Here is a 15,937-nt window from a genome sequence, read left to right as displayed (position 1 = left end):
GAATCAACCCTGCATTTTTACTATAAATCCAACCTGCTATTCTGTTAACTGTATCCCCTTTGCTAATATTTTATTCAATATTTTTTGCATCAATATTCACTAGAGAGATTTGTTTCAAGTTTTTTTATTTGTTTTATCTCTCTAGTTCACATATAAAGATGATATTAATCTCATAGAGTTTGTTAAATCCTATTTTTGCAAAAAAAGTATATAATTTGGAATTAATTTTTCTTTGAATGTGTAATAGAATTCTATTTAAATCCATCTAGTCCTGGTTTTTCTTTTCCTTTGGGAATCCCTTCAAACTCCTTCAATTTATGTTCCTGATATTGGGTTATTTAAATTCTCATTTGTTGTTCTTTTAAGCTGAATATTTTATAGTGGCATAAATAATTATCCATTTAAGTTATCATTCTTGTTGGTATTGTGTAAATGGAATTAACTCACCCTTAATCATTCTTTAGACTTTAAGTACCGGGAATTTGTCACCCCACCCAACTTAGAATTAAGTGGGGAAGAGGGAGGTCTATGACCCACATGTGCTGGTAAGTGACAAATCAGAAACAAGTGACTGCCCCCTGGGCAGTCCGAAACAAGGTTGAGACTGTCATTTGTGCATATAGAACTGGAGGGTGGATGCAGGAAGTGACAAAACAAACTATCTTTTTAAATATGGTAACTTCCTGTGCGGGAGATTTTGCCTTTTGAACCTGGCCTTGAAGGGGCTCCAGTAAGACCTCAGACTGCCTCCTTTTGAACTGTCATGTGGATTACGTTAGGCTGACTCTCTTTCCTTTTCCTTGGCATTTCTGGAGGCCCTAGCCTCAAAAGAGGCCTCTCTTCTTAGAGGAGGCCTCATGGCTAGAAGCCTTGTTTAATTAACCTCTGTGCCCCCTTTGCTGGGGCCCCTGAAGCTTTCCCTGCTTCAGGCCTCCGGACAAGGCCAGAGTTATTCTCTCTCTCTCTCTCACTCTTTTTCCCTACCTTCACTCTTCCCAAATTGTAAATAAACCACCATAAAAGTTATCCTGACTTGGGTCTCTTTCATTAGGAGTTGATATTTATTCAATTCCTTAGCTACCACTCTAAAACTCTTAAATATCCAATCCTGTTTCCCCTTTACATTTTGGCTGACCCAAAGGTTGTGACTAGTACCCTCAATCTTCCTAAATTTTCTTGACTTTTCCTTTACTTTCATTACTATCCCCAAGTCAGCCTTTTAACAGCTTGTTTTGGATCTACAATTCATATAAAGCTGCCAGACAGGTTAGATCAAACATTTTTCTTCTTTTTTTTATTCTTAAAATAAATTAGAAAGCAGCCGTTTTTAATCTGCCTGGCAGGGCCCTGAGACATCAGCTGGGGAGGCTGTTTCCATCCCACCTTGCCTCAGGGAACAAACAACCCAATTAGCTGACCCCCAGTCTTCACCTGGGTAGGAATCCTATTTTTCAGTTACCCTATTGGGGACAAGCAGACTGCTTTGTCTCTTACCTAGCCAAGGGCCACACCTGGGAAAGGCTTAGAAGCAGCTCTGCCCCACACCCAAAGCAGAAATTCCATCCTGCAGCAAAAAAAAACAAAACAAAACAAAAAATTCAAAAATTTGATGGAGGTACTGGACTTGATTTGTTAGTAGAGTTTCTGTAGGGAAAGTGATTTTATGCTGAAATTAATTAAGTCTCTGCTTTGTTTTACTCCTTGGAGTTTATTTTCTTTTTCCAAGCCCCACATGTATCTAGTTTTTTAAATCTAAGTGAGAAGAAAAAGCCTAGTGGGGCCAGCTACCGAAAAAGTGGCGTTTTTGCCCAAAGAGGGAAGCACATGGGTTTAATTGTTTTAGCCTGAGGGGGAAAGAGAGAAAAAAAGCTCCCCCAGACTTTTACAATTAAACTTTTAAGCTGCAAAAAGTTTCAGCTATATCTTGTTGCCCCTCCTAAACTTAGCCTCTAAAAGAGACTCAGCCTTGGGGATTACAGGTTTTGGTAATCCTCCTATACTTAACCTCTCTAGAACTCAGCCTCAAGCTAAAGTCTTTGTTTTCCCCCTGCCAGACAATTAATTGGATTAAGGTTTGCAAGACAAAAGAACCACAACCCAGTCCCTAGACAAGGAAAAGCCTAGCCAATAGCGCCATCTACTGAAAAAAGGTAAAATTACAAGCAACTTAACAAGTAAGCAAAAATGTGGTTGGAACCATTGAACACCTTAATAAATAACTGGATATACATAATATATACATGTATGATATACATATATATGTATACATAATGTATACATATCAAATATACATATGTACACCCTCTACATATATACAATACTTACACTATAATACAATTTACAATATACACTTATTTACACTATTTTGTGATATGTGATCTGTAGTATGTTATTTGTTCTTCATGTAATACAAAATCTTGTTATGTTTGTTGTATTTTCACTTTAATGTACATTAGTACCCTATCTTATCCTCTAATCTAATCTAATATGATTCCTAAACTATTCTAAACTATCCCTATGATATTTGTATGTTAATCTAGCTACATCTACCTAAATAACTAGCTAATCTTTCTTAGTAACTAACTATCCTTTGTTAGTACTTACTTATCCTATAGCTAATTCTAATTTTGTTAGTAATTATACATTGTTTCATCTCACGAGGAATACAATATATCCTAACATGTTTGTGTCATATGTATCTGATTTATTATGTTGTTTCTTTGCCATATTGTGCTGCAACATGTTACTGTTGGATATGTGATATCTACCAAAACTCCAGATCCCCTTCAGATCTTCTTTCTCCTTATGATGTTCCATTCCTCAAGGAAATCTTCTCTTCTCTCCTTTTTTCCTCTTTTCTTCTTTTCTTCATCAAAGTTCTTGATAGTTTTATGTGCAATGTTGGATGAATATGAGTATGTAGTGATACTATTTACATTACCCAAAATACTTTCAAACCATTTATCCAAATCGTCTATGATTAATCCTCTTCTTTAAGAAAAATCCTTGAAAATGAAGTCTTTAACAGTTTAATCCATACGTTCATCAGTCTTAATACAAAGTTCATAAATCCTGAATTCTCTTCATCCATCCATGTTCTCTTCCATCCGAATGTCCTCTTCCGCTGGAATGGTCCTCTCCTTACTGAACTTTCTGACTGCAGACTCTAATTGTCTGAAGATCTAAATTTACACAATTTCTTCCTCCTCCTCCTCCTCCTCCTCCTCCTTCTTCCTTCCTTCTTCTTCTTCTCCTCCTTCTCCTTCTCCTTCTTTATTAATAATTTCTACATTTTCAGTATCTATACCATGTGCTAATTTAATATGAGAACAATGATACCATGAATCTCTACCTAAAACTTTCACAGAAGATGGTGAAACCAATACAATTATATAAGGACCTACCCAATTTTGTTCTGTTGTTGATGTTTAGGCAAATCTGGAAGAAGAGTAGCTAGATTGAGTATGCTACATCTCTTCAACTGGATGTTCTCACTACCCAAGAGAATAATTTCATATAGATATTCATTGGTCTGAATATGCTTGAGTATGAAATTTCCTCATTAGTGCTTCTATCTGATGTGAACAATAGACCATTAAAGGACATCCCAAAACTAGATCAGCTGACTTCTGGACTAACACAGCTGCTACTGCTACCCACCTTAGACAGGGTACTGTCCCCGCAACTATTGGATCTAATTGACAGCTGTAATATCCAAATGGACAATAACTGCCCTAAAAGCTATGTCAACACACCTGAAGCTATACCTTTTGTTTCATTGGCAAATAGCTGAAAAGGTTTCTCATAGTCTGGAATTCCTAACGCAGGTGCAGATAGAATGGCTTCTTTCAGCTTATCTTAGGCTAAGCAATGTGCAGGCTTTAGTTTCATAGGTTCTGGTTCTGTATTCCTGGTCAGATCTGTCAAACATTTAGTGATCTCACTATATCCAGGTATCTATTGTCTACAGAAACCAGTAGTTCCAAGAATAGCTCTAAGTTGTTTTTCAGTTTTAGATGCACTCAATTTCTGTATATCAGCTATTCTCTTTTGTGTGATACTTCTGGAACCCTCTGACAACACAAATCCAAAATATTGCACCCAAGGCAAAACCCATTGTAATTTTGCCTTGGAGATTTTATGCCCTCGTTTATATAATTCAATCAAAAGAATCTTGCTACCTTAAGAAACACCTTTGCATTTGGGTATGCTAAAAGAATATCATCCACAAAATGCACCAATTTACTCTCTTTAAATTTAATTGTTTTTAGATCTTGATTTAGAATTTGAGAGAATTGGCTAGGTGAGTCAGTATACCCCTATAGAAGACGAATTCACGTCCACTGCGTTTTCTCCCAATGAAAGCAAAGATCTTTTGAGAATCCTTGTGAATTAGTATTGAGAAAAATGCAGAACATAAATCTACCACAGTGAAATATCTAGCCTGACTTGGAATGGAAGAAATTATAGCAGCTGGACTTGGAACAACTGGATGAGTCTTGATGACATAATCATTTACCGCTCTTAGATCTTGAATAAATCGGTAAACAGGTCGGCCATTTTAATCCAATTTTGGCTTCTTTATAAGCAAAATTGGTGTATTGTACTCAGAAAATCATGGTATTATTATCCCTTGTTGGAATAGGGTCTCAATTATCGGTTTTATACCATCTATTACCTCATTAGTCAAGGGATATTGAGGCGCACAAGGAACTGGTCCTTCCTTTGTCCTCACACTGACTGGAGTAGTTGATTTTAGCAACCCAACATCTGTCGATGATCTTGATCACAAGTCCTTAGGTATATCCTCAGGGATTGGATAGATAGTACCTAAGTCATCCTCTGTACTCCTAGAATCTAAGAAAAGCAATAGAAAGGCCTTCAAAGATTCCTCTGGGAGATGTAAAGAAAAATATCACCAGATTCAGTACATTTGATAGTAGCCCGTAATTTACACAACAAATCCCTTCCCAAAAGATTCATTGTACATTCTGGAACACACAAAAATGTGTGTTAATTTAATTTTAAAATTTTTTTCCATGGTTACATGATTCCCCACTCCTGGAGCTAACAAGCTGGGTTATACTTTCCTTAATTAAAGAGTGGGTTTTTTTGACTATTTAATAGTGTTAAATGGAATTTGGGAAATGCCATCTAAAAGTATATATATATTTTCTATGGACACGTGGGGACCTTAAAACTACATTTCCCGTGGTCCAAAGGGTTTCCTGTTTTGGATTACGTATTCAGGGTGAGAGACAGCTTTAAATAGGGGGAAGTGACTTTGAACTGGCCTCTCAGCTAGCAGGCACGAGAAGAGAGGAGGTAACAATAATGGCGGGGGCAGCAGTTTTGAATTCTTACAAGCGTGTGGTCTAATGATTTTATCCCTATCAGCATGGCTTTAATTAAAATACTAATTTCTATATTTATATCAGTCTTTATCATTTTTAATCGTAACAATAGGTCTGTGTTTTTTCCCAGTTAACAGCACCCACATATCACCTCTCCAATGATGAGATACTTTCCTAAGTAGTTCAAACCTTTTTCGGAGAAAGATGCTTTCTAAAGTACAAATTCCTTTTACGTAAAACATCATAAGACTCATCTCATAGACAAAAATATACTTTTGCTCCCTCTACCTCACCATTGGACTGTTCTTTAATGTTGTTAACTTGGGAAAAACATAAAACTACTAAAGTAGTTAGAAAAACCAAGTCTTAAATCAGGAAAGAGATAGTGTTCAATATTCAGCCACCACACAGAGTCAAGCACCTAAAACCACACAGAGCCAAGGACTCTGGCACTCAGGCAACAGGATCTCTGAGAGGATCTCCACACTAGATGGTTCTCCAAAGAACAATAGAACTTGGGGAACTTACATATCTTTTGGGGAATTAAGGGACAGGGAAGTATGATTGATTGACATTACCATGGCTACAAGAAAATGAGAGGTTCAGCCTACTCTGACAGGATGCAAACAGGCTTGGGAAAGAAACCATAGCCAGAGGCAGAGGTATCAGGGAGTGGTCTAACTTACTATAGATACTAAGGATGGTCCCTGCCCAGATCTTGGGAAGGATCTGTGATACAATGGGGGGAAACTTCTAAGACTAAAAGAGTACTTAACATTTGATTAGGTTTGCTAGCCCCACCTATACTGGGATTATCAAGTACTTTAAGGTCTATTGTTCATTCTGAAACTGGCATGCCTGGCTGAGACCTCCCTCAGGGCGAATTCTCCTGGGACAGGGACAAACTTGGGGCCTCCAGATTTCAAGTTGACAGAGTCATCCTCTTTTTCCCTTCTGCAGTGAAGCCCACTTTTCTGTTCCCCTCAACATAGTCCTTCCCATCCATTGATTTTATTCTGTTCTCTCACAATCCCCCAGAAATTAATATCCCTTCTTTGTTCTTCTATAGACTGGGTTGGCATGTGCTCCTCTCTGTCTCTCTACTTCCCTTTTCCTATTTGAACACTTTCTTTCTATAATGTTTCTTCCACAAAAGATTGATTCCCTTGTTAAGGTTCATGGGATTTAGTAGCACATTGACTATGAATTTAAGCCATTTGTGTAAATGGAAATTTGATGCACCTGAGCTGCATCCTTTTAAATTTTGTGCTCCCTTTTACATCATTATGTTTGAGAGATAAATTTGGCTGAAACCCAATCAGCAGGGCTCTTTTTGGGCTTTCCTTTTGGTAAAGTGCTGCAGGTGTGTGTCTCTGGCTCTTTTTGCTCTGCTCACTTGACTGAAAGAATCCTTTATTTTGTCAGGGGTAAAAAGGGGTTTTGGTTGGATGAATATTAAAAGGTTTGGTTACCAGGGAATTGAATAATTATCAATCCCCAATTAAAGAATAACCTCAAGTCAAAATGACTTTTATGGAAGTTTATTTACAAATGAAAAGATGAAAATAAAATCAGAGAGAGAATAAGATAGGATAAGTAATCTAACACACTGAGTAATTTGCTCCAGCCTCTGACTCAACCCAGGCAGATTTAACTAGTCCTTTACTTGGAGAAGGCTGAGTCAAGAGTCCCTGAGGCCTGGGGATGAATGAAGCAAAAGCTTCAGTCTCTGGTCCTCTCTTGAAAGGAGAGTTCCTTCATAAAATCCAGGAAGATTTAGTCTTTACACTCACCATGTGTAATTTCAAGGGAGAGATTAAGGCCAGTCTCACCTAGTCCAAGGTCTCAGTCAGCTCTCCTCTAGGTCCAAGTCATGAACAAGAAGAGAGCTACAGGAAGTTGTCACTCTCTTTTTAAAGGGGCCTCTTTTGCATCACTTCCTGTGCCTTCCTCTTAGTTTGTGTGTCCAATCACACCAGACTCTTTTCTTAGGACTGTCCAGGAGGCAGTCAGTAAATTCTGATTTGGTACTCACTCTAGCACATGTGGGTCACAGACCTCCCAACTTGTGAATTAAGTGGGGATGTTCTCACCTTTGGTGATTAGATTAAGGATGGGTAGGACAGATTTAAATCTGAGGCTAAATATGAACCCAGGTCCTCCTGATTCTAGGACTGGCTCTTTAACTATAGCACCACCTAGCTGCTCCACCCTTAGGTCATTTTTATCCTTTGATGATACCTTTTCATTTCTTTTTTTACTCCTTAGTTCATTTTCTTTCTTTTTTTAAATAGTTGAGAAACAGAATTTTTTTTAATGTAACAATCTTTTCTTGTTACTTATACTTATTTATCTTCCTTATGATTCTGTTTGGGAGTGTTTGTAAGTCACATTTTGTGTTCACCTATGTTTTTTCACCTATGTTTTTTCTTATTTTTTGGCAGAAATGCCTCTTGGTCATTTATGGTTAGGCTCAGTGTTCTAAGTTGTTTATTTTGGTTTGCAGCTTGATTTCTTTTACTTTTGGAAATATTCTGTTCCATTTTCACTTTTGATTTCTTGTAATTACATTATAAACCTACATTATTTGAATTGGTACTCCTTTACAGATTAATGTTGTTTTCCTTCAATGAAGCTTATAAAATTTATAGTTTATTATTGAAATTGTGAAAATTTAATACTACATGCTCTGGAATTTCAAAAGTGGAATTCTCTCATCGACAGTGGTGATGGCATTTTAATCAGTGCTTTATGTTTCTATTCAAAAGTTCCAGGTAGTTTTCTTATATTATTTCTTATAGTATCATATTTAAACTTTCTGATTCAGCATGTTGTGTTTTTTTTTCTTCTGGAATATCTAGACTACTTAAAGCATTTCTTCTAGCTTGTAGCTGAGGGTAATTGTTTTGGCTTGTATAAAATTATTTTTTCTTTTAAAGTTGTCTTTTCATCTCTATTTTTGTATTCTTAAACAGATATTCTCTCCCATAGTCTCTCTTCTTTGGGAAGATTTTCCTTTGTGTCTTCTAACTTTGTTGGTCTACTGTTGTTTTTTTAAATTCTAGACTAAAATTTTTAATTTCTCATCTAATTTCTTTTTTTAAATAAATTTTATTTCTTTTGTCAACATGGAATCTAGAAATGCCCAAATGGGTAGCTTATTGAGATCTGATGACTCACAGTCTAGTTAGCTAGGAGGTGAAAACCTCAAGTTTGACCTTGTCACGTGAGAGTTTCTCCCAGAGGAAAAGTCCAACTTCAGAGTCTCAGATTAACAATAGACCTTAAAGTAGTTTAGGTGGAGGTAGCTAATCCCATCAGGTGTTAAGTATCTCTTGTTGCAATGGTTTCTCCCTTTAGGCCAAAGTCCTTTACGAGACAGCCCAGCCTTTGACTTGATCTTTCCCTTTTGTGTGCATTGTAAAGCATCAGCCTCTCTCCTTATTCCTTTCTAGGACTCTTCATTTTCTTTGTTATCATTGTAAAGCAAATCAACTATACTCTCCCATCCTCAGTCCCTGGTTCCCCTAAAAGGGTATATAAGCTTCTCAATTTTCATGGCTCCTCAAAATTGTCATCTAGTATGGTGGCACTCCCCGGGGTCAGTGGTCAGAGCAACCAGAGTGTTGGGACTCTGCCTTTGTTTGTAGTATGCAGCTCTGTGTGGAGGCCTTGAGGAAAGCACTGAACCCCTTTCCTTAATTAAAGAGTGTTTTTTTCTGACTATTTAATAGTTCTGTGTTTTTCCAGTTTAATACTCTTTTGAGCCATTCTGGCATTTCTTTCTGCCCTAGAATGATCTCTAGGGAGGTCAAAGGGCCACCAAATTTTCTTTAAATCAGGAAGTTTTTGTTTATTTTCTTTCAAAACATAATGTTTGCTCAAATTGTTTGGACTGATCTGAATTTTTACTTATTTCCTATTTCTGTTCTTACAAACCTTTCTGTTGCTTTACGTTCCTGTAAGCTAGATTTTTCCTTGATCTTTCAGCCTTTCTCTTGTATTTCCAGTAATTTGTCTTTGGATTCCTACCTTCTCCTTCCACTGCTGTCAGGACCTCTGAAGGCTAGGTATCTTTAGCTTTCTTATGTTGGGACATATTGAGCTTTGGCCAAAATTACAGGAAGATTAAACTCGCTAGGGAGAGGATTGACCCCAATTGGTTTTCTAATTCCATTTCCTTTGAACATGGAAACTCTTCCTTACTAACTGGCATTTCATTGTTCTCTATACCATCCATTGCTCTCCTTTTCCAATTGTTCTCCTTTGCCCTTAGGTAACTAAACAAAATTACTATATGCTACAGTGTGTGTGAACATGCTCTATACATTCTAATTTAATTATGATTAGGGAAGGAGGTTCCCATAGCTGGACACTGAAGCAAAAACCTACAAGATTGTGTTCTTTTTGCATGGCTTACAATAGATAGGGAGGGGATGCTGAGTGGAAATTTTAAGTATTTAAATTCTTCAATTTTTTTTTTAACTTTGTGGTATTCTTTCTTTTCTCATGCATTTAATTTCAGTTACTCTGTATTAAGATAAGATTATAGGTTTTTGGTTCAAAAAGTTAAGTCCAACAAAGCTGCTTCTTGCTTTGGAATTTGCAGGCAATGAGTTTACAGGCAGAGTTCTGTGGAATGCTGAGAAGGGGTTTTTGAGCCAACTATCTTTTCTTGAGTGCTCTGACCTACTGGAGCTTGGCGAAAGAGGAGGTTTTTTTCTTCTCTCTGGAGCTTTTGGCATTTTCCTGTGCCAGTTTGGGAATACCAACATTTAGTGACTATGTAACTGTGATCTAAAAGATACTACCAACTGAGAAAGAAGCAAAGATCTTTCTTTCCTGGTCTTTGTGATCCTGACTGTGTGAAGACAGACTCTTGGCCCAAGTTGGCCAGAAGCCATTTTTAGGCCCCCACTACCACCTTGGAAGCAGTATACAAGTTAATTGATAAGGATATTTAGAAGTAGATTAGATCAGATAGTTGGGATTTTAAGATAGAATAAGGAAGACCATGAGGTCTAAAGGGAAGTCGGAAAAGCTTAGTATGCCTTGTAAAATTAGGGAAGCCCTATTTGAAACTCTTATCACTATCCTTTCTTTCTTTTAAAACCATAACACAATAAATAAGGTTTGTTTTTTGTAATATGCCTCCAAGGAGTTTTTTTACCAGGGTTAACCTGTTACCTAACCCTCTTCAGTTCAACCACAGTCAGATTGCTTGGGTATGTAAGGGTTAAAAATTAAAGGTTGGACTAACTGTATAAAAATGTGATCGATGAAAATATATTACTCAAGTCAGGATGAATTTTTATGGTAGTTTATTTACAAAAGGGGAAAAAAGTGAAAGTAAGGAAATGTGAGAGAGAATAGATAATTATTCTGGTCCAGTCTGAATCAGGCAGGGCTTGAAAGGCCCCAGCAAAGAGGGGCCCAGAGGTAAATTAAACAAGGGTTCTAACCACAAGAGAAGGGGCCTCTCCAGAGGCTAGTATCTCCAGAAAAGCCAGGAAAAGGAGTCAGTCTTTTCACTCCCTAATATGGTAGTCCTAGAGGAAAATCCAAGAGCAGTCTGAGGTCCCAAGTCAGAGCTCCTTCAAGGCCAAGTTTGAACGGCAAAGACCTCTGACAGGAAGTTTTTCCCACTTTTAAAGACCATTCCTTTTGTCACTTCCTGTGCCTTCCTTCCACTTTACATGAACCAATTGAAGCTTTAGCTTTGCTTAGGCCTGCCAGGGGGTAGTCAGTGGTATCTGATTTGTCACCTACTATAGAATACAAAGTGGGTCACAGAACTCCCCATACTTAAGGACAAGTGGGGTGTAAACAGTTCTGGTGATTAAATCTAAAAGTGGACCAGAAGGAAGAGTTAATCCCATCTTCACAGGCATCAGTTACAAAGTAAGGGAAGTTGGATACAGTCTATCATCCAACTTTTCAGTTTCCCTTACAGTTCATCATATTACTATTACATCTGTATATAGAACATAATTTCTTTTTTTTATGTTTGAAGAAAACACATACTCTGCTATGTTAGCTAAATCACCTGCTGTTATAAGTTAGAGATAAGATTGTAGGTTTGCAGAGGACAGAGGCATGAGACCAACTGGGAAAAGATTCTGGAATACTGCAGAGAAGGATTAAGCAAAAACTCAAGGACTGTTGAGGGGGTCTGTCTATCTCTGGATATGAACCTGGAGGGAGTGGATGCCAAGTCCTATGGGTTTGATTCTATCCTTATTGCTACCTGTGTGCTGTCCTTGGGCTGTGTGTTCTCAAAAAAGATCTTAAGGGACTCTCACTCTCCTATATCAACATCAAGCTGTCAGTAAGGAGAGGTCTAGGTCCTTTTTAGATCTGGGTCCTTTCCCTGGGCCCTGCCAAGCTTGCCTCTAATACTAGAGGGAGCTTAGTGCAGGATAGTTAGAACAGGCACAGGGATTTTTTAGGTGAGAAAGGAGAGGGATTAGAATAGTCCAACAAATCTTTGAAGACTCTGCAGGGGGAGACATTTAGATCTTGGGGCTTTTAGGTAGTGGAAATTTGCATCAGGGTTATCCTATTTACCTTTTAACCTTTCCCTGTTAAATTAAATTACTGAGTGGTCAGTGTGTTGATTTCAGACTAGGCTCTAGCCTGGTCATAGTTAACTGTTAGCCTTCAACCCACAGTAAAACATCTTTGTTACTGGCCCAATTAATACAGTTCCTTAATACATCGCTCTACCTAATTTGTAATTTTTCCTTACCTACTGATTACTTCTCTACTGCTGTTGTAGAGCCTGTTAGCACCCTACAATTTGTAGTATGAATCTTGCTGAGAACTAGATCCTAGTAATTTAGGTTCAACATTGGAAAAAAGTGAGGTACCCATAGGTCATTTAGCCCTTCACAAAAGGAAATTTATGTAGTCTTAACTAGAGAAGGCTATTCAACAAGTATCAGCATTGAGAACCCTTTGATTGTTTCAGATGAGTGAAGTTTCCACAATCTGAAGACCATTTAGAGTCTTTCCAGCTCCTGATGACTACTTTGTACTCTGGCAATGAAGAAGGGCAGTCAATAGTCCCTTGAGCCAAGCAAGTCTTAAGGAATGTCTCAATACCTTTTAAGGAAAAACTAGCCTTATCTGCATGGAAGGGTCAGGCTATTGCTCCTACCACACTCTACCCCTTGGTGGTAAGTCCCTAAGGTCTTCTAGAAGACTTTACACACATAAGTGGCTGTTATTGGTCAACACTTAGAGAAAAACTAATACAGAAGCAAGACAAACATAATAATGTAATGATTCCCTGAAAGAATGATTGAATCTGAGAAAATCTCAGGAAAGACCAAGTCCCTGATCTAAATAAACAATTAGGTCTATACAGTGGATGATGCCAAATTTTTGCAGTTCACTATGTATCTCTCAATGTGTAACTGGAGAAGCACCAGGAAGATCAGAACTACAGTAAATAAAAATTATACACTTCCTATAGTTCCATATCCTCATCATAGGCCAAGAAGGATTGCTCACTTAGTGAGTGTTCCCTGGCCCACAAGGCAGGACTTCCCTCCCTTAGAGAGATATAAGGGAGGGTGAGGGAGTTGGAATAAGTAAAGCAAGCTCCTTCCCAACAAGGTCCCTTTGGTCCACCACACCCTCCCTGAGGAATACCATCTGTTGTACTGATAGTAAGGGGAAAAGACAATTTTACGTTAGAATAAGCAGTGGGCTATGGTGGCCCAGCCTTTATCTACTGGGTTGCAGCTGCTAATGGGAGATGATCTACTATCAACCTAAATAAAACAACATTACCAATGTAGTTATAATAATTGGTCTTTAATCATGGCTAAAAAGATTGCAATCTGAGTTTCCCCACAACACTATGCACCATGGGACTCGGGGTCTCCAATGATATATAGAAGAGGTGGCTTAATTGTCTTTTGGAGGTGGGTAAACAGCCTGGTTACTTGAATTCTCAGAAACTTGGTCCAGAGGACAAAAGCCTGAGGATAGGGTGGGTGGGAGTGGTTCTTTAGGTTTGATTGTTGTCTTTTAAATTCAGTCCTCAGGCAAAGGGGTTAGTTTCTGGGACTGGTCAAATCGGAGTCATTATCTGTCACTCTGGGGAAGAGACAGTCAAATTTTCAGCCACTAAAGTTCTCAAGCCATTTACCAATAGATAAGTAGCCAAAGGATACAACAAGCAGTTTTCAAAAGAAGGAATCCACAAAATCAATATTAAAAAAAAATCCTAAATCTCTAATAATTAGAGAAACTCAGAGCATCTCTGGGGTACTACACACATCCATCAGCCTAGTATTAGGACAAAAAAAAAGAAAGAGACTAATGTCTGAGGAAGAAAGGGATAGGGTATGCTAATGTACTGTTGGTGGAGCTAAGAACTGGTCCACACCAGAAAACAATTTTTGTGCATATTTTTTGACCCAGCAATACCACAACTGAGCTTAAAGAGATCAAAGAAAAGGAAAAGGACACCTCTGCAAAAAGATATTTTATAGCAGCTCTTTTCATATTTGCAAAAAAACTTAAAATTAATGCGGTGCTTAGATTGGGAAATGGATGAACAAATTATGATAGATTAATGTATTATTGACCCACAGGAAATAACAAAATGCAAAAGTTTCAGACACCTGAATAAATGTACTGAACCCCTCTCCTTAATTAAAGATGTGGTTTTTCTGATTATTTAATAGTTCTGTGTTTTTTCCAGTTTAACACCTGTCACTTGGGTAAGTTAGGCTGGCTTCCTTGGCCTAGCTGGGCCAATTCTAAACTCTACCTATCTGGCTGTTGGGCCTTGTGGCTTACAGCTTCATTTGATTAGACTTCTAACCTCCCTTTTCTCTTTATCCCTACTTTGCCTACCTGATTGTAAATAAACTCCTCAACCCGATGCTGACTTGGGTCTGATTTAATTACGGAATCAACCTGAATTGTTGATTCCTGGCGGCCACATATTTTTAATATATAGCTATAATAACTAAATTTTAATTCTTACACACCTCCATCTCACAGTCAAATTCTTAGAAGAAACTTTCTTTATTTTATGAATAATCACTTTTAACCTCTTGCCTTTGGCCTTATAACCTCATCACTCAACTGAAATTTCTGTCTCCAAGTTTACTAATGATATTCTTTTTGATCTACTCCCTCATTCTAGACTCCTGAATTCCTGTATTCTCCTGTGTTCTCCTTATCAATCAGCCTCTCATCATTCTCATTCCACTCCTTATTCATGGATACAATTTGGACTTCTGTCATGGGCTCTTTTCTCTTTGGATCTATTTATCTATTCCATCTCTTGTTTATATGGAACTTCTACTTCATTTACTGTCCCACATCACTTGTCTTTAACATATTTTAAAGTTAGTATTTTCAAAAAGACCTCATTATCTTTCTACCATACCCTCTCCCTAAATCCCAAACCCATCCTTTCCATCAGTCTCTTGGGCTGTGACTTGCATATGAGCAATGAGACAAGTCTTGTACCTAGAGCCAGAAAGGGACCCCTATTCTTTCTGAACCTGGAAAAAGTACATAACTATCAAAGTAGTTGTGATAATGGGTCTTTAATCAGGGCAAGGAGATTATAATCTTGGAAACTATATAGAGCTATAGCATTGGGATTATAATCTGAGAAGCTACACAGAGCCATAGCACTAAAACTTCTACTGAATTGAAGAAAAAGGAGGGATTAGAGTCTTTTGGGAGCCACTGTACTAGTTAGGGTACTTATTATCTTTTGTATGGGTTATTAGAAGAGCTTACATTAATTTCTCTCTACTCTAAGTCTCTCCTCTTTCCAATCTGTCCTCCACACAGTTGTTAGATTGATTTTTTAAATTTTTTGTCATGCAAAACAAATTTCCATATTTGTCATTGTCATAAGAGCAAAGTCATATGTAATCAAAACCCACTGATGTAAAAGATGACTCCAACACTAAAGCAAAGTTTGACCAGTTTATTCCCCTGGTCAAGAAACTCCAATGAATACCTCTGAACTAAAACTTTTAAAAACTCTTGGGAATGGCTTTTATAGTTTGTAACACTCCAGTCCTACTCTACCCCTTTAGATTTATTGTACATTATTATTCTTCCCAATCTTTTGTGTCACAGATAAACCTTGATGTTCTCATACCAATCTCCATCTCCTATTTCTGTGCCTTTGTGTAGGTGGTCAATTCCCTATACCAAGAATGGATTCTCTCCTCACTTATCCCTCATCCAATCCATAGCTTCCTTCAAAGTTTAGCACAAGCACCATTTCATTTAGAGTAAGGGGTAAATATTAAAAAGTTGGTCACCAGGGGATTGAACAATTATCAATTCCCAATTAAGAATAACCTCAAGTTAAAATGACTTTTATGGAAATTTATTTACAAATGAGAAGAGGAAATAGAAATAAGGAAATAAGAGAGAGGATAAGATAGGCTAAGTAATCTAACACAGTAGGTAATTTGCTCTGATCCCCTACTTTAATCCAGGTAGATCTAATTAACCCTCAACTGAGGGAAATCCAGCCTTGGGATCACTCAGAGATCCAAAGGGCCTTGAAGGTGAATGAAGCAAAAACTTTA

This window comes from Gracilinanus agilis, chromosome 5 (genome assembly GCF_016433145.1).
Source record: "Gracilinanus agilis isolate LMUSP501 chromosome 5, AgileGrace, whole genome shotgun sequence".
Taxonomy (NCBI): domain Eukaryota; kingdom Metazoa; phylum Chordata; class Mammalia; order Didelphimorphia; family Didelphidae; genus Gracilinanus; species Gracilinanus agilis.
Note: the sequence above shows the minus strand (reverse complement) of the source record.